The sequence below is a fragment of the Bolinopsis microptera genome, chromosome 10 (genome assembly GCF_026151205.1).
Source record: "Bolinopsis microptera isolate Bmic1 chromosome 10, MBARI_Bmic_1.0, whole genome shotgun sequence".
NCBI classification, from domain to species: domain Eukaryota; kingdom Metazoa; phylum Ctenophora; class Tentaculata; order Lobata; family Bolinopsidae; genus Bolinopsis; species Bolinopsis microptera.
This window is the reverse complement of record NC_087081.1, coordinates 14193334-14217742: the sequence shown is the minus strand read 5'-3', so window position 1 is coordinate 14217742 and position 24409 is coordinate 14193334. Positions and strand designations below refer to the sequence as shown.

The following is a 24409-nucleotide window of genomic DNA, read 5'->3' as shown; positions in this document are numbered from 1 at the left end:
TCCACCCACAGTGTTAGATCATTTTGCACAAGGCTTTCTTCCCCCGGTCCCAGTGAACCTCTAGGCTCTGACTCAGCCCCTTAGCCTCAGATCGTGATATCATGAGATTCTGATAAATTAATCACAAGGCGCGTCACAATTTTTATTTTTATCAGACTTATGACATTAGTATTAGCATCAAACAATTCTCCGTTTAATGTCTAAATATTGAGACAAATTATATATATATTGAAATAAACAGGATGAATATTATTAGTAGAATAATTACTACATCGCTAGTCCTGCTACATCGCTAGTCGCAAAAGCTTCAAACTGTGAAGATCAAATAGAAATTTATCTGAAAATATTACCAAAGTAGATGTTTTGTGCGTACCAGGATATCAGCATCTTTGTAGTTGTACACAGTGGCTGCGCTGCAACTAGCGCACAAATTTGGCGCCCCGCCGTCAGTCGAACTAAGTAGACCTTACGTCGATTTATCGTTAACAACGCATGATTTTGCCATTTGCACAAATATTGTAAAAATGCGCGGTCGAGCCGCGCACAGTCAACACAATTTTTGATGAAACAGCTACAAGCTAGAGCCAATATACTCTGCAAGCTTTTCAGTCAGCCTCTTCCACATACCAGGCAGCATTAATTTGCATTACCTCTTCCACAAGTACTCCACTCAAAAATTAGATTTCTAGAGCTCAATCTAGGATCATTTCTTTGTGCACTGTTTCAAAACGCGATCGTACGCTACCTTTTGTTCGCAGTTTTTTACCTTCTGTTCACAGCTTTTTTAAAAATTTGTTATTCATTGTGTATTGGCATATTTGTTATATGCTTTTTATTGTTCATGAAGTTGATGACATGAGCATATTATTGTCATGTTTTGTTGATCGTGCAAATTTTAAATTGCTTTATTATACTATACTTCTCCGGTTTTAGAAAATGGATTCTGTGAATTCTAATAAAGATACACGCCCTCATATTGAGCTAAATACTCTTTTCGAGACAGGAGCATGATTAACCAATGGATCGTTTGTGAGTAAAAATGTTCAAGTTTCTATTAAGAATGCTTTTGTTTAGATAAATTCATCGTTCAAAATATTATGGCTCAACGTTATTAGTATTACCGTACACGTATCTATTTTACAGTTACTCTATTTTAGGATATGACCCGATATTTTATATTACTGTATCTATTTTACAGGACATTTCTACCGTCAGTACCAATCTGCTCAGCAACTCCTTTTCTAACAACCATCATATGGCCATCGGTATATAGGACGACCTCATAAGACCTTTCCGGACATCCTACAAGATCAGAAGATACTGGATTGCAATCTGATAAGGTTCGTTGGCTCATGAGTGATAGAGATAAATGGAGAGAAGCGCTGTCACGAAACTGGAAACTCGTTCCAGACTTCATCGACCTAGGCAGGTAGGCATTTTACAATTATTTCAGAATAATATGACCTGACATGTTAATTATTACCGTATCTGTTTTACAATTACTTCAAGATATGAATCAGTGTTCAAAAATGCGTCAATTCAAGTTGGTCTAGTTCGATCGGCCCTTCTAGAACTATATCCGTGTTTCCTAAAAAAGGTTCATCATTTTTTCCAGTTGTTTCTTGCACCCTCTAGATCTCCTCCCATATTTGGGCCATTCGTATCGGCCAATTGAGCAGAAATTCAGGAAGCTTGGTTTCAGATATTTTTGTGATATCAGACATGTGTAATTGTACGCTCCTGTCACCAGTGTACACATCATTTTAGACTACTAGTTCATCTTCCTATGTGGTTATTGGCCTTTTGTTATTAACCTCATTACACACGGTTAGCAAGCTGTTTCCACCTCACTTTCCTTAATTAGGCTTCTTTGTCACCCCTTTTGTTTACTCTACAGACTGACAGGCTTAGTTATACTCCATTAATTGGATGATGTTAGTTTAAGACCGGCATATGTGTCACGTGAATATATTTAGAGGCAATCAGGGAGACTGTCGGGACTCTTTCTCTGTATTACTCTTGATAAAACGTATTACTCTCGTAAAACGGTGAATTCAACGGTAAATGTACTTAAACGCACTTTTAACCTTAGTTGTAGTGAACGCTGAACTTAGTCGTACTGAACGTACGTTCCAATCATTTTGTAGTGAACGTTTGTGAACGTTAGTATACGTTAGTCAATATTTTGATAATTTTCCGATAGTTTTTAACTTAAGATGGATACAATGAGATAAAACCATGTTGTTGGAATTAGACAGTAAATAAACAATGACCAAACTGACCAACTATGGTTACCACAGCAAATATACTGTTCTCGTATCTTGCGGTCGATTTAACGGTCTGTTCATGGTACTTCCCAAAAGATTTGGGGTATGATTACCCTGAAGGCTGAAACTTAAGAAGTCAAAGGTAAAATTGTTAAACTTAAAGTTGCTCAAGGATACGTTTCTTTCTCTGGAATTTGATCTTCCACAAAACTTCATTAGGGATCGATGTGTAAAATGTACATCGTTCTTATATATACGATATTATAGTATAACAACCATTCAGCTCAAGATCAAACAACATTTGTATTTGTAACATACCTCAAGGCCCTGAAGGCCTGGCAATGAAAACGCTAGTACTTTGCCGGATAATTGGGCTATGTCCTGCATTTTAATTTCATAATAGCAATTAACTTTCCTTATGTTCCGAACGTTAAAATTTTTTAGCGAACGCGTTCACAAACTATTTTTAGTGAACGTTCCGTACGTTAGATAGCTGAGCGTGGTGATTAAATCACTCTACACTTGAATTTTGACATTCTTCTAAAAGACCTCCCGAAAATTCATGAATAACCTGATTTTAAGGTTCTTTGATCTAACACTGCCGGCGTCTCTTCCGAGGTTGTCTAATCTATTTATCAATTTAGCTCGAGAGCTTTAAACAAACATTGCACGTGCCTCGGCTGCCCCGATGGAGTAAAACATTTAGCTAGAGCCATGATCATTAGTGGCAGTGGCTATCCCTGCTGCATATAATGCAGTACGTGTACTAATAGCAGCAGATATGAAATAACAACAAGATTGCTTACTGATTCGCTTGCAAGAAATTCCTGAGCTGAATAGGGCCGGTAGCTCAATTAAAGCACTAGGCATGTAACCCGGAGGTTGGCGGTTCATACCCGCCCCGGCATTATGCCGTCCCATGATTTTCCGAATTGCTTACCAGTGGTAGTTTAACCCTGGAAATGAAGTTAAAGATTATAATTGTATTATTTTATAGGGACGTACTAAAGAGAAGAAATTAACGAGGTCAGCGATATGAAGAAGACTGAAAGTAAAAATGTGCGACTGTGCGTACTAAATCACTCAACACTCAAATTTTAAGATTTTGAAAACTGTCTCGACCACTTGATATGACGTGGTAGCCTGTGAGCGTGTAGACCGCTCCTCTTTCATTTTTTTGAGTAGCCGATCCAAAACCAAAACCTGTGACCTGGGTTTACATGAGACGTGGGAGCCTGTGAGCGTGTTAGTTTCTCAAAAATATGTCGGAGGAGGGGATAGAATATATGCAAAAAGATGTCCGAAATATAAGGTAAGCACTTTTATTAATAATAATATCACCGTTTTTCGTCGTTTATTGCAGAATAAATTTTAATAACGTACGTCTCTGCTATATTTATCCTTTTACGCTCCAGCATAATCCAGGAGATCTCTGAAGTCTCGTTTCTCTTTGTATTACGTAGATCAGAGATTATTACATAATTGATAAACAGTATAAATTACAGGAGTTCCCGGTCTTGGCTTGGAAACTACGTCAAAAATCTGGGCCAGACACTAGAAACATCGATTTTGCGTGGCGATCTGTTCCTAAATCACATTGTTGAAGGAATTCCTAGAGCAAGTACTAAGGAGGTAAACCGATTTCTTACAGACATAGAGTCTGTTGCAATATGCTGTACCTATTTAGAAATTCCACCCTAATTTTAAGACTCTTTGATCTATAGCTTCCAGCGTATTTATCGATTTAGTCCCACAGCACTAAACAAACATTGGAGATAGATGATACAATTTTGCGTTTGTAAATAGACATTTATTTTTATATACAAGTCAAAGATTACAATTGTATTATTTTATAGGGACGATATAATAACGGCAAACGAAAAAAGATCAAGTCTCTATATCCAGCCGACATTATAAGTTCCTCGGAGTTAGGCGGGCTAAATTTCTTGAAAAAAGTCATTATAGGATTTACAGAAATCAGCGATGGAGAAGACTGAAAGTAAAGATGTACATTGTACGTGCTATGTCATTCAACACTCGAATTTTAACATTTTTAAAACTGTCTCGACCACTTGATATGATATTCTAAGAATCTGATATTTCATTGCATGCTTTAGTTAGGAGTCTTCTTTCTCGGAGTATGTAGCTGATATCTTAAAACATAGATATCAGCTACAGACTCCGAGAGTCTTGAAGCTCTGTTACCACCACCCCTGGTGCAATTCCGTCGGGTTAAAGACGGAGAGACAGGAACTCTCAGGGAAGGTCATGGCCTGCTACGTGCAACTCGTAGTCGTATGTAGTGTTCCTGGTAGGTGTTACTTATAAATCTGGTTAACGGGATCTTCAAACAGTTGATACACAGTTGTCTAGGTACTGTCATGTCTAAGCGGAAACTTGTCTCTGGCCCTCACCTATGGGTTTATATCTCAAACCACACAGTGTCCATGTCCTGCTCCTGAATATTTCCATATTTTTGAACTGCAGTCCATTAATATTGCTAAAAGTAAAAGTGATTTCAACTACTATACCTTTAAACCTGTAACGTCACTGTAGACCGCTCCTATATCCTTGCTTCCAGTTTCCGATCCAGAACTAAATCCTGGCTTATACTAAACGTGGTCAGTGGTAGCCTGTGAGGGTGTAGACCGCTCCTCTATTGTTTTATGTTTATCTATATCAGTATTTTGATTGTCCGATCCAAAACTAAATCCTGGGTTTCCAAGAGACGTGGTAGCCTGTAAGCGTGTAGACCGCTTTTCTATCTTTGTTTTGAGTGTCCGATCTAAAACCAAAACCTGGGGTCGGTTACATGAAACGTGGGAGCCTGTGAGGGCGTTAGTTTCCTGCGAAAGGAGTTATTTGCTCATACTTCTGCATTGTGGAAAGAGCATGGTTATGCTCTAAGGCTAGTAGAGGTTATTAAATCCTTTCCTTTGTTGTAAAGATGGCTAGTCTCTTTCTTCACCTACGCATATATGATATAAGATCGCGCGCGTTCCGCGCATTTTGTTCAATTTAAGGTCAATATTGTAAACAAATAAGTATAATTCGTATAACTTTGATTAACGTTTTGGTTACGAATATTTTACTGCCGATCATTAAAACTTTGACTGTATTGTTATTTAGACAATTTCTGATCATTTCGTGTAAATATGCCCAAATACTTTTACTTAGTTAAAATGTTATGATCAAAACAAAATGGAAGACTTTTACTTGTTTTAAAATGCACTTAACTCTATTTACAGTTAAGCTAGAAATTTCAAAATTGCTAGATAATGATATTTAGACCATAAATTGTATGTTGTATTAAAAATCATACTAAAAGGATTGTTCTGGAATTTATGAAAAGCATTTAAAGAGTGCTCATAATATATATCTTGTCAAAACGCGCGAAAACGCGCGAAAATACTTAGTTTGCAATTTGCGCTTTTGCAGCCACTGTGTTGTACTACATACATTAGTCATTGTCACATTTTTAAAAAATGTTTAAAAATTTGATCGCTGGTATGAACTTAAAGTAGATTGGCGAAAAACATCTGTTAGTGCTTGTAAGCATAAAGTAAGCATTAAGTATTGGATATGGAACAAAGTCAAAGAGAGCTTGAAAGCTCTGGTAGGTAGTGCGCCATCGACAGTGAGCCGCGCGTGCTGACTGTAGGATGGTTTTTTAGCGCTAATTTCGGCCAGCACAATTTTCTTCAAACAAATAGATATTGAGTATCCTTCCCGACCTCCAATTGCAACAAAAATTGGTAAGCTTACTCATAGACTTACAAGAAAAGTGTCCGAAAAATTTAAAGCATATCCAACCATCAGACATTATGTTACAGCTAAAAGCAGCGTATTTTGCCCCATTTTGATCACTATATCAAGTCCGATATCCACCAAATTTTTCGGACAGTTGTGAAAGCCCAATTGGAAGGTCGTCGCCAATTTCCAGAATGATCTCATTTGAGGAACTGAAGATAAATCCGAATAATACTACAAAAATGGTCAAATTTGGACGAATTTGGTCAAATTACGCGACTTTTACAGTTACTTTTGCTCCAAAAGCCGCGCACCATCAAATAAGGCACCTAGGCGAAACTCACTGATCTTTCCAAAAAGGTATAACAAATTTGATATTGTGAAAATTCTCACAGTCTCTAGAAAACAGTGGTACACAAATTTTTAAAATCCGAGCAAGTTTATTTTTATCGTGCACCCCCTAGCTCTGGTGACGTCATAGTCACGTGACCTCAGGCTCATAATCACGTGACCTCAGACCCAATCTGTCACCCGATCTTGAGGTGACGTACGACACCTTGCTAACCCAATACATGTCTGGAAGGCTGCTAATTTTCACATGCCAAACTCACAAGGTTCTTAAAGAGTTGTGCGAGATGACGATCCATAGAGGCCGCAGAATTATGAGGACTACCAGATCCTCGTGGAACTTAAGCGATCCATGATATCATGACAGGCCCTATAGTACAAGATACATTTTAGGAAAGGAACTTCTATTGCAATTATCGACTTAAAAAATGTTGGTGAATTTATATCTGGAAGATAACCAAGTAAAACAAGTAAAAAAAGGATATGGTAATATAGTGTATTCAATGTGAACAACAACATGAATAAATTATCATAGCGAAAGTCCGTTTACCCTAAGTAAGGTGGCGGCGGTTGTATGAGGATGGAAGGCGATTAATAGGGACTACTGGTTAGGACAGAACTTTGACCTATAGAGCTAAATAGTATGAACTAATCTTAACATCATCATATTGGTACGGTTGAAGGGATGAAAATAATACGGTCAAGGATTTTACTAAGAACTACTACTAGAGAGAGAGAGAGAGAGAGAGAGAGAGAGAGAGAGAGAGAGAGAGAGAGAGAGAGAGAGAGAGAGAGAGAGAAGAGAGAGAGAGAGAGAGAGAGAGAGAGAGAGAGAGAGAGAGAGAGAGAGAGAGAGAGAGAGAGAGAGAGAGAGAGAGAGAGAGAGAGAGAGAGAGAGAGAGAGAGAGAGAGAGAGAGAGAGAGAGAGAGAGAGAGAGAGAGAGAGAGAGAGAGAGAGAGAGAGAGAGAGAGAGAGAGAGAGAGAGAGAGAGAGAGAGAGAGAGAGAGAGAGAGAGAGAGAGAGAGAGAGAGAGAGAGAGAGAGAGAGAGAGAGAGAGAGAGAGAGAGAGAGAGAGAGAGAGAGAGAGAGAGAGAGAGAGAGAGAGAGAGAGAGAGAGAGAGAGAGAGAGAGAGAGAGAGAGAGAGAGAGAGAGAGAGAGAGAGAGAGAGAGAGAGAGAGAGAGAGAGAGAGAGAGAGAGAGAGAGAGAGAGAGAGAGAGAGAGAGAGAGAACAAGCGGAGCACAACCCCGGGCCGATGACTGGAAAAAGGCCCCAAGTCGTCACCTAATCAGTGACGAATAATATACAGAATTGGATTGATAAGTAGGTGAGTTGATCAGCTGTCAGTACTTACTTACTTGAAAAGGTCTCCTCCTAGTCGTTGGAGTGGCCTGCACCACATAGTAACTCCTTTCTCCGGTGTATTAGACCTCTCCAGTGAACCCTGTCTGTAGCTTGTTGTTCTGCATCTTCTATCGTGATGTTATCGACACCTGTGAAGATTGCTGCATCCTCCCGGACACATGACAACCAGTTTTTCCGAGGTCTACCTCTTCACCTTTTACCATGCTTTGGGATCCAGTGCAGAAGATAGTTGGGTATTCTTTCTTCTGGCATCCTCACCACATGGCCAAACCATCGGAGTCTAGCTGCTCGTACGAAAGTATCAACATCAGCTGTCAGTACACAACCATAATGTTGCGAGATAATAAATAGCATGACTATCTAACATCCCTGAATAAGAAGGAAAGAAAAGGAAGTTGCAATGAGAGTAAATACCTGATACAGCCATCTGAAATCTGAAATCTGAAATCTGAAATCTGAAATCTGAAATCTGAAATCTGAAATCGGAAATCGGAAATCTGAAATCTGAAATCTGAAATCTGAAATCTGAAATCTGAAATCTGAAATCTGAAATCTGAAATCTGAAATCTGAAATCTGAAATCTGAAATATGAAATCTGAAATATGAAATCTGAAATCAGCAGCTGCCCGTAGTACTTGTATTACAGGACAGAACCCAATTGATCGGGTCGGAGGTCACGTGATTATGAGCCTGAGGTCACGTGACTGTAACGTCACCAGAGCTTCATGTTCTCCGTTTCCCGCTCATTGGACCAGGTGATCTTGCATGCTTTTTATTTAAATCTGAGAATCTGAATGTAAGTGTAATTCTGATTACCTCCCATAGAAAGCCAGATTCATTTTCTGAGAGAAAGCTACAAATTTACCAAAATATAATCGACCTTGTTACAAACTCATTTTGATGACCGTTCCTGAACTAAAAGTAAAATAAATATTTCAGAACATTCTAGAAGGTTATGGATTATTCTATGAGTACAGGGTAGCAAAGCCTGCAGCCTAACAATTATAATGAGTAATTCGCCGCAACTTTATTTTTAGATAAAAATTCCAAGATTTATCGAATTTGCATTTTTATTGTTGCATATATGTTCATTTTCCACTATATTCATCTTGCACAAACTAATCATTGAGGTTAAGACCGAGTTTGTTTGTCTATTTCTTGCTTCTCCAATCAAATTAGATGCGGTGCTTTATTGAAATAATGATCCCTGGAGGTCCAGTATAAATGTCTTGGGTCGCAGACTGACATTAACCATAAAATTGTCTTCGCAAATTCCATCTTATAGATCATTTGGCTTGAAAATATGATCTTACGCGACATAAACAGGATTTTCTGCAGCTCAGCCTCCTATATTTACATTGTTTAATTTACGTTGTTTTATTTAGCATGCGGGAGAAAGAGAGAGAGAGAGAGAGAGAGAGAGAGAGAGAGAGAGAGAGAGAGAGAGAGAGAGAGAGAGAGAGAGAGAGAGAGAGAGAGAGAGAGAGAGAGAGAGAGAGAGAGAGAGAGAGAGAGAGAGAGAGAGAGAGAGAGAGAGAGAGAGAGAGAGAGAGAGAGAGAGAGAGAGAGAGAGAGAGAGAGAGAGAGAGAGAGAGAGAGAGAGAGAGAGAGAGAGAGAGAGAGAGAGAGAGAGAGAGAGAGAGAGAGAGAGAGAGAGAGAGAGAGAGAGAGAGAGAGAGAGAGAGAACAAGCGGAGCACAACCCCGGGCCGATGACTGGAAAAAGGCCCCGAGTAGATGGTGCGCTCGCCTTTTGTAGTGAGTCTTTACAGCGGTAGTTCCGTGGAGATGGCAGTGTTCTTCGCACTTGCATCATTGCAAATAAAAAATAGCAGTTACATTAAAATACTGGCAGTTACATTAAAATACTGGTTTACAATACCGGTTATCAAATTACATTATAGATAATTGTAAAGAACTTATTCATTTTAATCAAATCCAAAATCTTAACACAAACGCAACTTTTTGTTGGGGACCGGCCCGAAGTACCAGCCAATGTTTACTCAAAAAATAATATATATAATAAGTGTTATCAATTCAAACTCAAAACTCATACAAGATTAGATCTCATTAAAACGATTAAAATGTATATAATAGAGCTTGTCGAAACAAAACATAGCTGAGCACATATAAAGTTGCCTTTAGTTGAAATTATCATATTAATATGCTTTTAGAGTTGTTAGAGTGGAAACAGGCGCATAGCTACTGCTAGCTAGCTATTCCAAAATTTTTAAAATTTAACGACTGTTATCAGTCGCATAGCGTCATGCCGTTTTTGCTGGCGAATTGATGGCAGTGTAACTGAGATGGTATGCAGTGAAATTGATTCTGTGATGGCGTGCTTATGGGACAGAGTTATTATTAGCATTACGGTTGATGTTGCGCTCTGATTTCCTTAGTCCCGTTATATTGTATAACATAAAGTTAGGCCATTCGTCTGCAATGCCCTCGTTTTGTTGATCAATGAGCATGTTTTTTATGCACCTTTTGTAGATGTTAAGGTTGAATAGACTTGGCAAGGAAGTTGCTGCGACACTATATCTGTTTATTGCTAATAGTGGACCTTTGTAGAATACTGAATTATTGTAAGGGTGTTTACCGTATTCATCTGACCATAAAGTTGTAAGACTCGAATCCGGATCGGCGACGTTAAATATTGGTGCACTGTTAGGTATTGTTTTCTTTATAGAGGGAGGCACTAGACTTGGGAAGTTTTTTAGCTTATGTATAAAAACTAATGCGTTCTTCACGATGATACTTTGAACTGTCAATATTTTGTGTACATAGAAACCAGACTTGGTACTTGCTGGTGGTGTACCATCTTTGTACCAGTAATTAACAAAACCTGGTAGTATTGCTCTAAGACCCATTTTCTGTTTAACAAATAGTGTTTCTATATGGGATTTGGCAGCAAAACCCCAGACGAGGGAGCAGTAATTAAGGTGAGACTGCACAAAGCTGTGATATATTTGTAAACGTGCTTCCAGAGGCAAATATTTTTTAAGTTTGTACATGACTCCAATGTATCTGGCCATTTTCATTTTCATGGCAGAAATATGTTGCGACCAGTTCAGTTTGTTATCTATTATAACACCTAAGAAACGGGCTTCTGTTTTTCTTTCGATTGTGACACCAGAAATTACTACATCGCGATAAATGAGGTTTCTTTGTCGAGAAAAGATCATATAATTCGTTTTTTTAAGATTTAGAGCTAATCCGTTGTTATCTACCCATTTAACTAAGACATCGCTAAGAATTTTGAGCTTATCATAAACCTCGTTTATATTTTCTCCTGTTAGGAAAATGTTTGCATCATCTGCGTACATGATGAAATTAGCTATTTCTGATATTTGAGGAAGATCATTTATGTAGATTATAAAAAGGAGAGGTCCCAAAATTGAACCTTGGGGTACACCGTAAATAATTGGATTGGCTGAGGATTCAGAGGATCCAATTGATACAAACTGGTTTCTGTTCATAAGATATGATTTAAACCAGTTTAAAGCTAGACCTCTTATGCCATAGTGCTCGAGCTTATTCAGGAGTATGGAGTGATCCACAAGGTCAAAGGCTTTGCTAAAGTCAATCAAGAGGAGCAAAGTAACTTGCTTTTTAGACATTGAATTGAGGATTCTGTCTTTAGCATTAAGAAGTGCATGTTCACAAGACCTACCTGGGCGGAAGCCGTATTGATTTTCACAAAGTATATTGTAGGTATCCAAGAAATTTATGACTCGATTGTGCATAAGCTTTTCGTAGACTTTTGAGAAAGTGGCAAGTAGAGATATCGGTCTGTAATTTTTGATGTCAGTTTTAGATCCACCTTTATGTACAGGAACTACTTTTGCCGTTTTCAAGGCTTGGGGAAAGACCCCTTGTTCGAACGAGCTGTTAACAACGTGGGCCAATACAGTGGTAAAATTATGACAGCTGTTGGCAATTTTGAGTGGTTGGATTTTGGTGTCAAGAGTAGCTTTATTCTTAAATAGGTTAATAACGTCTTGAACTTCGGTAGTTGTGACTGGTTTTATGTAGATACTATTTGGAGAAGGGTTACGTAGTGTCCCCTGGGCCCCACCAGGATCGAAAGTGGTCCTACTACTAATTTCAGATTTAATTTTTGGAGCGATGTTTGAGAAGTGATCATTAAATTTTTCTGCTACTGCTGCCGGAGTGCTGACTTGTCCGTTTTCGTCCGACAGTTTTATCGATGTAGGTTTGGCTGGTTTCCTATTCAGAAGTCCGTTAATCATCTGCCACTGCTTCTTAGAATTATCTTTGTGTTGTTCAAAGAATTTTTTGTAGTGTATGTTTTTGGCTTTGTCAACGTGTTTGGTGCAAAACTTTTTCAAACGGTCATATTTTAGCTGGTTCCTATCAACTGGTTCCTTAACAAAATCATGATATGCCTGATTTTTACGTTCTATAGCTTCTTCAAGCCAGGGCAGTATCCATGGTTTGGGATTAACACGTTCATTTTGTCTGCGCTCGGACTGTCTTTTTGTCGGGTAGGCAGCGTTATAAATCCTGTTGTAAGCCGAATTTAAACAATCAAACTGCTGGTTAGCATCAGGGGTATTTGTTAGTATTACAGACCAATTTTCTTCCATTATTAAATCTCTAAATTTATGGTTGTTGGCCTCATTAAAACTACGTACGTTGGTTTGTGTTGGATTTTGATTATAAGATGCGGAGCGGTAACTGCTGGTGGATGTATTATCAAGATTAATTGTTGTAACTATCGCTAAGTGATCCGACAGATCTGTCGTTAATACGTTGCAGCTTATTGTATCTTCAAGATTGTTCGTGTAGATATGATCAATAAGCGTGGCACTGTGGTCTGTTATGCGAGTTGGACGTGATACAATTTGGATGAAACCGTAAGAGGATGCAATATCTATAATGCTTTGACATGCCTGGTTGCTACTGTGCTTCAGTAAATTTAGATTAAAATCTCCATGTAACGTCATATGTTTGCGAGAGTGTCTTCCCAGGTTGTGAAGCGTACTTTTAAAAATTTCAAGAAATGCTTCAGGTTTTCTAGCGGGAGAGCGATAAAAATTTCCAATTATCTTTGTTCTATTATATCCTTTACACTGGTGGATCTTGATAAATTGAAATTCGCCGCTAGTATTTGAGGGTTCAGGGTTGGGATTGAAAATATCAATTTTATCAGAGTCAGCTACACGTTTGTGTATGTATATGGCAAGCCCCCCACCTTTACCCGATGTGCGGATGGGATCTTGGATATACGGTTCATGGAATCCATTTAATGTGATGTCGTTTATTCCGTTAGGCAATTTTTCTAGTGTGCAGTTAGTTTCGTTAAAACACAATACATCATACTTATCATATATTTCTATATCTTCTCGTAGTTGATCAATATTTTTGAAAAGGGATCTGATATTCATGGAAAATGTTTTAAGTTGAGAGGATGTCGACCTTTTTACGTTACGTTGCTGTTTATACTGACAGTGAGTTAGGAAAGCCGAAATGTCACTCCATGTTGAATCCTGGTGCTCTTCATTGGTCATGGCGTCTCCAATAAGATTACATCGACTATTTTGAGCGTATGGATTATAAATAGCGCAATTAAGCTTATTGTAGTCATCGTAAATTTCATAGTAAGTCGCGTAAAATCCAGGAATAAGACTTTCACAACAGCTTGTACAACCTAAATTTTCCTTAAAACATTTGACGTGGACGTTGTTTTGGCACCATGAACAGCTGCGGATGTTTTTGGAAGAATAACACCAGCCGCTACAGCTACCACATTTTATTTTGATTTTATGACCAGAAGTATCAGTAATATTTCCATTCGCTGCCATTTTAAGTTAACTCTTATGCTTGTGGAGGAATTAGAGAATAAAAAATGTATAAATTTATAAATAACGTAAAATATATCTATACTAGTGCAAATCAGATTCTTTCACGAGAACCGGAGGTCCTGTATGCTACAGAATCGTGATCTGAGTCTTATCTACTTATTTGTTAAAAATATTCGCTAAATCAAATGTTACAATATAGTGCCCTTATCTCGATTTTCGGGCTTATCAGTATGATAATATGACTTTACCTAAAGTGTATATTAAGTCGTTGTGATTTGTATGTGTGAAATTGTTTCGTTGTGTAGTTTTGTGTGGTGATTTTTGCTATTTAGTTGTTTGTGAAGTTTTCGAAAATACTGTTGCACTGAACTTTGACTGAGGAAACGTGCTTGATGCTGATTTACCAGAGAAGCTTCTATAATTATTAAATAAAATGTGCACAGTTTTGTTTGGTAATGTGAAAATGTTTTAGGAAATGTATGGTGGGATGATAAGAGACAAAAATGCTTGATAGTGAAAGAATGTTCATCAGTTCATCTGATAAGCTTAAGAAGATAAGCATTTTCGACCAATCAGATCATTTCTTCAAAAATCGATCGTGGTAGCAATCAAATGATGAATTTGGATGAGGAGTGAGGATGTACTGAAAAAGATATGAAAATACTTGATGATATGCTTAATTTAAGGGCTTGACAGAAAAGGTTGATTTTTATATAATTAATTCATTTATGGATTAGTGCTCAACCACGGTGATATCTGAAAGGACTGTTAGGCTCATGGTGGTAGAGCCACGCACAGTTCCTGTGGCGTGGCAGTTCTGATCCACATAACTTGCCAACGCAGTTGACAAGTTCATATGCAACAGCCCTTCTGACATCGTGATGTAAATGGATGCCATGCTTATCATTGCGGTCCCATACGTAGTATGAATGAACCCGCTTGATAACGGCAACAAATTTTACCGGAGACTTCATGCTTCATCTAATTAGGTAGTGCGCCATCGACAGTGAGCCGCGCGTGCCGACTGTAGGATGGTTTTTTAGCGCTAATTTCGGCCAGCACAATTTTCTTCAAACAAATAAATATTGAGTATCCTTCCCGACCTCCAATTGCAACAAAAATTGGTAAGCTTACTCATAGACTTACAAGGAAAGTGTCCGAAAAATTTAAAGCATATCCAATCAACAGACATTATGTTACAGCTAAAAGCAGCGTATTTTGCCCCATTTTGATCACTATATCAACTCCGATATCCACCAAATTTTTCGGACAGTTGTAAAAGCCCTATTGGAAGGTCGTTGCCAATTTTCAGAATGATCTCATTTAAGGAACTGAAGATAAATACGAATAATACGACAAAAATGGTCAAATTTGGACGAATTTGGTTAAATTACGCGACTTTTACAGCTACTTTTGCTCCAAAAGCCGCGCACCATCAAATATGGCACTTAGGCGAAATTCACTGATCTTTCCAAAAAGGTATGACAAATTTGGTATTGTGAAAATTCTCACAGTCTCTAGAAAACACTGGTACAAAAATTTTTAAAATCCGAGCAAGTTTATTTTTATCGTGCACCTCCTAATCTAATTTAGTGCGCGAGAATTCTGGGTCTGCTGAGTTTATTTGCGAATAATTTACTGTTATCAATAAAAATTCTATTCGCACGCCAGTCGGTCTCGTGCAGAGATATTTTAAATTTAACTTTGATCTGGCAGCTATAAGAATATAATTAGAGGGAGTTATGTGCCTCGCCGGGCTAAAGTAGTGGATGACCTTGCTGTACGGCAAGTTAAACAAGGATCTGAAACTACTAGGTTCCGTACAGACTCAACTCTGCACCCGTGTCAATATGTTCATTATATGCAAGCCTCTTGATTTATAAGAATATAATTGTTACTGCCAATTAACTTCTAAATGCTGCACGTGTGCTTAACACCAACCACTAGGTCCCATGAGATCCGGGGTCTCACGGTGATCTGCAGATCACGTCACCCAATCAGTGACGAATAACAAAAAGAGTTGGATTGATTAGTAGGTGAGTTGATCAGCTGTCAGTACACAACCATAATGTTGCGATATAATAAATAACATCACTATCTAATATCCCTGAATAAGAAGAAAAGAAAGGGAAGTTGCAATGAGAGTAAATACCTGATGCATGATGCAGCCATCTGAAATCTGAAATCTGAAATCTGAAATCTGAAATCTGAAATCTGAAATCTGAAATCTGAAATCTGAAATCTGAAATCTGAAATCTGAAATCTGAAATCTGAAATCTGAAATTTGAAATCTGAAATCTGAAATCTGAAATCTGAAATCTATAAAATCTGAAATCTGAAATCTGAAATCTGAAATCTGAAATTTGAAATCTGAAATCTGAAATCTGAAATTTGAAATCTGAAATCTAAAATCTAAAATCTAAAATCAGCAGCTGCCAGTAGTACTTGTATTATAGTATGGCCTGTCGTGATATCATGGATCGCTGAAGTTCCACGAGGATCTGGTAGTCTTCATAATTCTGCGGCCTCTATGCTTCTATGAATTGTCATCTTGCACAACTCCTTAAGAATCTTAAGTGCTGGGCATGTGAAATTTTGCAGCTTTCCAGACATTTATAGAATTAACGAAGTGTCGTACGTCACCTCAATTAAGGTCAGGTAACAGGGAGCTGACCAAGACAGAACCCAATTGATCGGGTCGGAGGTCACGTGACTATAACGTCACCAGAGCGTCATGTTCTCCGTTTCCCGGTCATTTGACCAGGTGATCTCGCATGCTTTTTATTTGAATCTGAGAATGTGAAGAAAGTGTAATAATTCTAATTACCTCCCATAGAAAGCCAAATTCATTTTCTGAGAGAAAGCTAGAAATTTAACAAAATATAATCGACCTTGTTACAAACTCATTTTGATGACCGTTCCTGAACTAAAAGTAAAATAAATATTTCAGAACATTCTAGAAGGTTATGGATTATTCTATGAGTACAGGGTAGCAAAGCCTGCAGCCTAACAATTATAATGAGTAATTCGCCGCAACTTTATTTTTAAATAAAAATTCCAAGATTTATCGAATTTGCATTTTTATTGTTGCATATATGTTCATTTTCCACTATATTATTATTATTGACGGCCCTTGCACAAACTAATCATTGAGGTTAAGACCGAGTTTGTTTGTCTATTTCTTGCTTCTCCAATTATCAAATTAGATTATAGCGGTACTTTATTGAAATAATGATCCCTGGAGGTCCAGTATATATGTCTTGGGTCGCAGACTGACATTAACCATAAAATCGTTTTTGCAAATTCCACCTTATGGATCATTTGGCTTGGAAATATGATCTTACGCGACATAGACAGGATTTTCTGCAGCTGGGCCTCCTATATTTACATTGTTTTATTGACGTTGTTTTATTTACGTTTTTTATTTACGTTCTTTATTTACTTTGTTTTATTTACGTTATTTTATTTAAGTTGTTTTATATACGTTGTTTTATTTACGTTGTTTTATTTACGTTGTTTTATTTACGTTGTTTTATTTACGTTGTTTTATTTACGTTGCTTTATTTACGTTGTTTTATTTACGTTGTTTTATTTACGTTGCTTTATTTACGTTGCTTTATTTACGTTGTTTTATTTACGTTGTTTTATTTACGTTGTTTTATTTACGTTGTTTTATTTACGTCTGCTAAGCTAGGGATGAAATATTAAAATATGCACACATTTTAAGTATATTTACTTTTTATAAAAAGCACATTCAATTTAATACATATAAAAACTACTTAACTTGCTTGATTCTGCACTAGTTTGACGATCTTAGACCCGAAATTGAACGGGAGAATCGACTTAAAATATACTAAAATTTCCAGAAATATGTTAAGATTTCCCTGATATAAATGATTAAACATAACTTTTTATTATTCTTATACTAGTGTATAAAATAATAAGTACATTATGAATTATAAATAATGATAAAATATTAGTTGTTTCATTTTTATCAAGTTGTAAGTGAGTGGTAAAACGTCATGACGATAACGATCATCATTTTGACGATCCTACTGTGGTCATCAGTCAAAGGTAACATTTTATATGGTAAAATCTTTACTAGTCATATTATAATTATGGACACGGGAGGCTAAACGTTACCACCCAAGTCCCAAACGTTTCAGTTAACAATTGATTTATTATTTAAATACTTTTTCTGATAAGACTTACTAATCGATTACTAAGCAATTGCTATAAAAGTACAACCACTGATTGAATAATAAGCTAATTGATTAATTTGCTTATTATCCAAGTAGCAACCAATTTTTCGATTATAATAAAAATGAAACCTCCTACCATCCTCACCTCACAACTGGGGATGTATCAAAATTAGTAATTACTAGTTGGTATTCATGAAAACCAAATTTCCCCACTTTTTATGAAAACGACTTACTGTCATAACTTTATCGGCGTGTACATCAAATTTAATTAAATTATTTCAATTTTTTTTCGAATCATAGTTCAATATCGCATATTTTAGTTATTACTTATTCGAAATAATTGGATCAAGTCAAATTATAGTGCAAAGTGATTTAATTTAATAATTGGCCTTTCAAATTACAGTTTTCCTGAAAAGAAAGTGAGCTCTAGCTAAACTCTAATGATTGAGATATCCAAGACGAGTTCGTTAGTGTTCTCTTTGTTCATTTCATGTTTAATTCCTGTTTAATTCCTGTTTAATGTTTAATTCCTGTTTATCAAGTAAAAATACTTTGACAATTGGGATAGAATAGTAAAAAGTGAGTGCTGTCACGTCGGCCGGGTGGTTTAGTGGTTTTAATACATTTGCTTCTCACGCGGACGACTGGGGTTTGATTCCCAATGGGGACCAATTTGGTATGATGCGGTTCGGCAACCAAACCATGTAATGGTCTGAGCTTCGAAAAAACTTATAAAAAATTACATTTTAAAATTTTCAAAATTTTGTCAAGTCTCAAAAAATGTCTAAGTGAACAATTTTTGAAATATTCTCGAGCCAATACGTAAACATTTTTATAATTTTTGTTAATTAGATAATTAGCTAATTAGTAATTATAAAATTATCTGATTGTCTGACGTGAACATTTTTCGGACAAAAGTTCTTCTCGTCGATAAGATAAACACCCTCGATTAATTTGTAACCTTCTACGATGTTCATAGCTGAAGATATTTGACAAACAAGAAAGGTGGTAAAAAGTGGTAAAAGTAGCAATTATAAGACATGTGGAAAATTATAAGACATGTGGAAAATTTTGGAACAGTTAGTCAGCCTAATAACGTCATAAATCCTTTGGAAGCTTTTTGTGTCCGTAGATCGATTTTTCAGACGATCTGTAGCTGTACTATAGTACTATCTTTGCACTCTGCGCTGCCAATATCCATATCACGCAAAATATAGACCTTATTAGGTAATCGTGACGTCACGTTATCCATGACAGTTGGCACGAGTACTGAATAGACTGTGCAGTGTGCCTGCAGTCACGTCAGGCACGGATTTTTGGCTAGGCACGGCTTTTGAAAAGCCACGCGCGACGTGCCTGAGGAGTTGTCACGTATCCTTGGCACGCCCTATAAATAACACACTACGTACCTATGGTCATTACATCTGACCGCACCATGACAACAGTCATGGTGACAACAGTCATAGTATATATGGTCGGGCCCTTAAATTCTGAGAATAAACTATGGGCGACATTCTTACAATTCCTTTATAGTCAAGTTAAACATACAATTAACAGGTGAGTTTCCAGTCAAACGTGACGTGCAAATAGAGTGGGATCTTGAGTCGACACCTTTAGAAATTAGGACTGATAGTGTGTTGGGGAGTGACGATCAGGTGAATGTGGAATTCTACTCTGCTGAGGATGAGTATGCAGGAGATGTCCAGCTCTTCTTCACCTCTACTCCACAATACGGGCTCGCCTCCTGCACATCCGGGACCTGACTTCCCTGTTAATCCCCCCTCTGCTACTAACAAGGTGTGGCGCATCACTCTAACCAAAACTACAGGTGTCAGAGTAGTGATACACTGTAACGAGGTGGAGGTGCTCAACACAGTGCTCTCTCAATCAACGTGTAGTTGGAAAAGTTGGAGCAGGATCTGGAACACGGAGGTAGCAAAGATAGTGTTCCTTTCCTCCGACACAGCATCTGATTACTACGGAACACAATCACAATTACCAGGTGACTAATAAAAACAAGCATTGGTTTAACAAAGTAACAATAACTTTAATTTATAAATAAACCACCTTGCTGATCTTCTCGTAAGCTCGTGATTACGTGTTTTCTGTCTAAATTTCAAGTGTGTTATTTAACATTATGGTACGGCACAAGCACGTGGTAGTCGAGTGACGTAGTCACGAGACATGCCCCCGTGACACAGCGTACTCTGCTGCAATGGCCATTCACAAGCGTCTCAGAGTAAAACCGGTTTTTCTGAATATTTATGTGAGATTAGATTCACATCCTTATAGTTCTAGAGAACAGCACGGGTCAAGTATGAAGTATCATTTTAAACGTTTTAAAGTAGATCGGAAAGGAACTACTTTCATAAACTAATATATTCAAGTTTTATTTATCAAAACTACCTGGTAAAGCGGATTTAAATAAAGCGCTTTTTTCACTCCTAATAATTAAGGCGACTAATCATTCCTTAAGAACAAGAACCATCAACACACTGTTTGATGCAGGTGTAACGGAAACTGACATAATTAAGAGGACCATACACAGGAGCGCAGTCACGAGACATAAGTGATGAGACATCAAAATAAATGAAAATTCCTGGCACAAAAAGATCAAATAGGACCGGGTCCTTGCACGCTCATCCTCTCAATCTCCTCTCAATAGTTAGTTGCACAAACTAATCATTGAGGTTAAGACCGAGTTGGTTTGTCTATTTCTTGCTTCTCCAATTATCAAATTAGATTATAGCGGTGCTTTATTGAAATAATGATTCCTGGAGGTCCAGTATAAATGTCTTGGGTCGCAGACTGACATTAACCATATAATCGGACCGGGTCCTTGCACGCTCATCCTCTCAATCTCACCTCTAAACTCAATTTAAAGATCTGCCAAAAAATACGTTACTCAATAAGTTGTTTGGAGTATACAAACAACTTATTGAGTAACTAAAAACCGGTTTTACACGTGCCCACAAGTAAGCATCCAATGAAATAGAGGAAATCTTTCACGTGACACGCAAGACTGATCATGCTATAGGCCATGTGGATCGTCTCTGATTGGTCAGCGTTACGGAAGAAAATATAAAAACGTGTTTTTAAAATTGTTAATTAAGTCCAAATTTGGTTTTTTTGGTCGCAAATTGTAGCCTTATCTATCTTGATGTGCTGTACCATAAGTAAGTTGTGGAACAGCTGTCGGAACTCGTGCCTTCGGCACTCGTTGCTCCAGCAGTTCCATAACCTACCTAATATAACACATATATAGGATATGGGATATAGGATAGTTAGCATATTGTTATTTATAACTTAATAAGGTGGTCATAATTTTATCAATTACTGTTCTCCGAATGAGATAGAATCACACTCTTTCAATGAAGGCAGAGTTATAATCATATTGGCGATAGCGGATTACAAAATAGCAAACTATAAGTATAATTTATAAATCTTGTATATTTTCAATTTTGTAGTAGACATGATGGAGACAAGCCATTTTCAGTTACTAAAGGTTGAAACAATTATCAATTGAAAACTGATGTTTTTATAAAATATCTTGAAAATAAGCAGTAATTAGGTATTTTACCAAACAAACTCAAAACTGTTTTGGTTCAAGATTTATTTTGCAGAGTTTACACAGTATAAAAGCATGTGCATTGTGCTTCATTATAGTTTGTTGATGAGGCGTATTTTTAGCGTTAACCCTGGTGACTGAAGGTCTTAAATCATCCATGTCTTTCGGTTAGGCCCATAATTATCACTCCTGTTTTCTCTCCAATGAGCTCCTCCCTCGACAATCGATATCACGTGTTCCTTTCTGCCTCAGCTCGGTGAATTGTCTCCTTCATCTGGTTGATATTCGTTTTCTCGAACATGAGATAGTAATTCCTGTGATTGCTCTGGTCATTTCTCGACAGTTGTTACCAGAAGGACTTTCAGCATCAATGTTCCTGATAAGGCCTATATATAATTTATCGTCTCTACACAGTACACTCTATTTTCCACTTTATGAGTTCCTTCTCTCCTTTTGTCATGATGAAAGCACACCACGTGACCTGTCCCGTAGCTTGTAGGCTGTGAAATAGTTCAATTATTGTCTCGTGGACCAGGATATTTATATCGCCTTCACCCTAGCCACACCTGGCTAGTCGTAAATAGGATCGTAACAGACTTGATCTGTTATACTACATAGAATCGTAAAAATCAAATGTCAAATTTTATCTCAGAACCATAAATAAAAAATGATAATGAGTAAAACACATTGCTTAAATTACTACGACAGTTATCATGGATTAATCTAGATGTTCTGATGCGGTTTCTTAAGACTTGGTGGGTATTTATAACTGCCCATAAATGATGCTCTGCTGTTTTAACTTTATTATTATATCTAAGATAACTTGTTACATCCTACTGTTAAAACAAAATTAAACTTATCATAGGATCCAGTGAATTTAGTTTAGAAAGTTCAATCATTCAGTTCCTGTACAATGCTAGAACGTGTTTCTTGGTTATTATTAATTATATAATTTACAGATTGCAACATAATACTATGACATAATGACATCGTTACATCTGACACTGGAAACACGGATCATACTCGCCAAAGACAATTTTTCAGTCGAGTAGATATACAAAATAAGTTATGATGTTCATCGAAGGGTGGAGGGGGGATTTTCGGTAGTTTCGTGAAAAACTGCCAGGTAGCCAGGACTTTCTATTTTTATTAATGGACATGTTCATTTGAAGTTGAGATTATTTGTACATATACAAAAATATTAACCAAGCATGTTCAGAAGTTCTCAACACAGAAACTTTATTGTTGTTATGCACTATAATGTTACAACTACAAGTTTGCATTTTTTTGAATCTGTTAACTATAGCTGCCTTTACTGGGCCGCGCTCAGCCTGTCATTCCGCCTAATCTCTATTCGTTTATGAAAATGATAGCCTGAGGTCCCCAGGTAGTAGCTGCCTATAGTTAACTGTATAGTATTCCTTATTCTGAAATGTAGTAGGTTCTGGTTACTAATTAGATCAATTTAACAATCATAAAACATCATTGGTTAAAGAGCAGGGATTCGAGTTCGACGGTTATAAGGCAAGATTTGGTCAACTTTGTCGCACACTCTGAATCTGATACCTATTTTCTACTGTGTCCTAAAAACTTTATTATATCAGGCTCCACCTATGAATAGAAGAATCGTCCATCAGGATGATGAATAATTTTTCAGTGCCAGTATTTTGACGGTTGCACTCGATTTTATCTTACCCATTTAATTAAATTTGTTAACATCGAAAGACAAATGAACAGTTTAACGTACGGGAGTCAAGCGAACTAGGATAATCGAATAGTTGTATTTGTAATTACTTGTTTATAGTTCCTAAATATGAATATGAGATTTGTGTCTTTTCGTGGTCTTGCAATAATTAGTCAAAGCCATATAAAATAGATCATGCCGATATCTTTCCAGAATGAAGGTATCTTTTACTAAATTAAATTTCCCCTTCAGAAGAAGATACAAGTGAAGAAGAAAATGAAAGTGAACAGGGAGACAACCAGAACTACTCTGATGCAGCAGCCCTGAAAGTCAGCTTAATTTTCCTCGTCGTTCTCCTGTTTGCTGTTGATATGAGAATCTAAACTTGTTTGTTGTTGTGGACTGGAATGGTTCTACGGTACAAAACAATATATTAACATGGTGTTTTATCGGGATGTGATAGAAAAAATAACAACTTAAAAACCCGGACGAATCTATAAATTTATAACCTATAATTAAACTTTTGATATTTAACATTTTAATATTTTAGGCAACTTTCAATGTTTCAATAAAAAATAAAAGAAAGAGACTGCGATTCAGTAATTATTGATATTCATTGTATGTTTTTTTCAGAATACTTATTATATTTATTGTAATATACATTTTTTTCCCCGATCCATGACTTTTGTGTCAGGACTAAGAACGTGAACAAAGCTTTTTTATTTGGACCAAGTTAAATTGTTATGCATTGTTATGACTACCCAGGAAACCCTACCGGCTGGGGTATATCTCCAAAACTAAAAGTAAAATAGATAGAACCTTCCGGTTTTCAACAAAATGTCCGTCTCGCGTCGTAAATTTAAAGTTGGCTCCCCAGGAGCACAATTTGGGACAACTTAGATTTTGAATTAAACCAAAAAGTTTGATTTTGGGCTAAATAAAATATCACAGCTTTTAAACTTTGCGAAGTAATGTCGTTGTCATGACTACTAGGCTCAATGCAGCGTGCGAAAGGTAAACTTGATGTGACGCGCGACGCCAAACGTGCTGTTGAAAATCTATCACCTCTAGCAAGCCCAGCAGGCGGTAAGGTTTTCTGGGTGTGTGATAGAGCTGAGAGTTTATAGTTCAGCTGCAGAAGAAAGCAGCAGGAAGGGGGGGGGGGGGTGAGAAGGGGGGGGGAGGTGCAGGGAGGTAGGGGGATGTTTTGCGATATAAGAATTATAATTTCGGCGGAAAATGTATGAAGTTTTAAAAGTAGATTTTGAGGCTGAAGATCGCGTTTTTACCTGCCCATCCAGGATCAGGAGTCCCCTTTCATGTTGGCGAAATTCTCTACTTTCTTTTGATATTTTAAAATTGAAATTTGACTTGATTGGTGGAGAGTTATGGTTTGT

General features: G+C 37.2%; 3 long non-coding RNA genes across 3 annotated transcripts; all 3 read left to right on the top strand.

Annotated features, from left to right (window-relative positions):
* The first annotated feature begins 421 nt into the window (after nucleotides 1-421).
* On the top strand, nucleotides 422-4930 carry LOC134822256 (uncharacterized). Its single transcript, XR_010161156.1, has 5 exons — nucleotides 422-1029; nucleotides 1199-1429; nucleotides 3265-3579; nucleotides 3773-3899; nucleotides 4124-4930. It is a non-coding gene; the product is annotated as an uncharacterized LOC134822256 (long non-coding RNA).
* Nucleotides 4931-19525: 14595 nt separating this feature from the next.
* Nucleotides 19526-23725, top strand: LOC134821693 (uncharacterized). Its single transcript, XR_010161030.1, has 2 exons — nucleotides 19526-19762; nucleotides 23265-23725. It is a non-coding gene; the product is annotated as an uncharacterized LOC134821693 (long non-coding RNA).
* LOC134821694 (uncharacterized) lies at nucleotides 20123-23146 on the top strand. The gene is made up of 2 exons (XR_010161031.1): nucleotides 20123-22083; nucleotides 22288-23146. It is a non-coding gene; the product is annotated as an uncharacterized LOC134821694 (long non-coding RNA).
* Nucleotides 23726-24409: the final 684 nt, after the last annotated feature.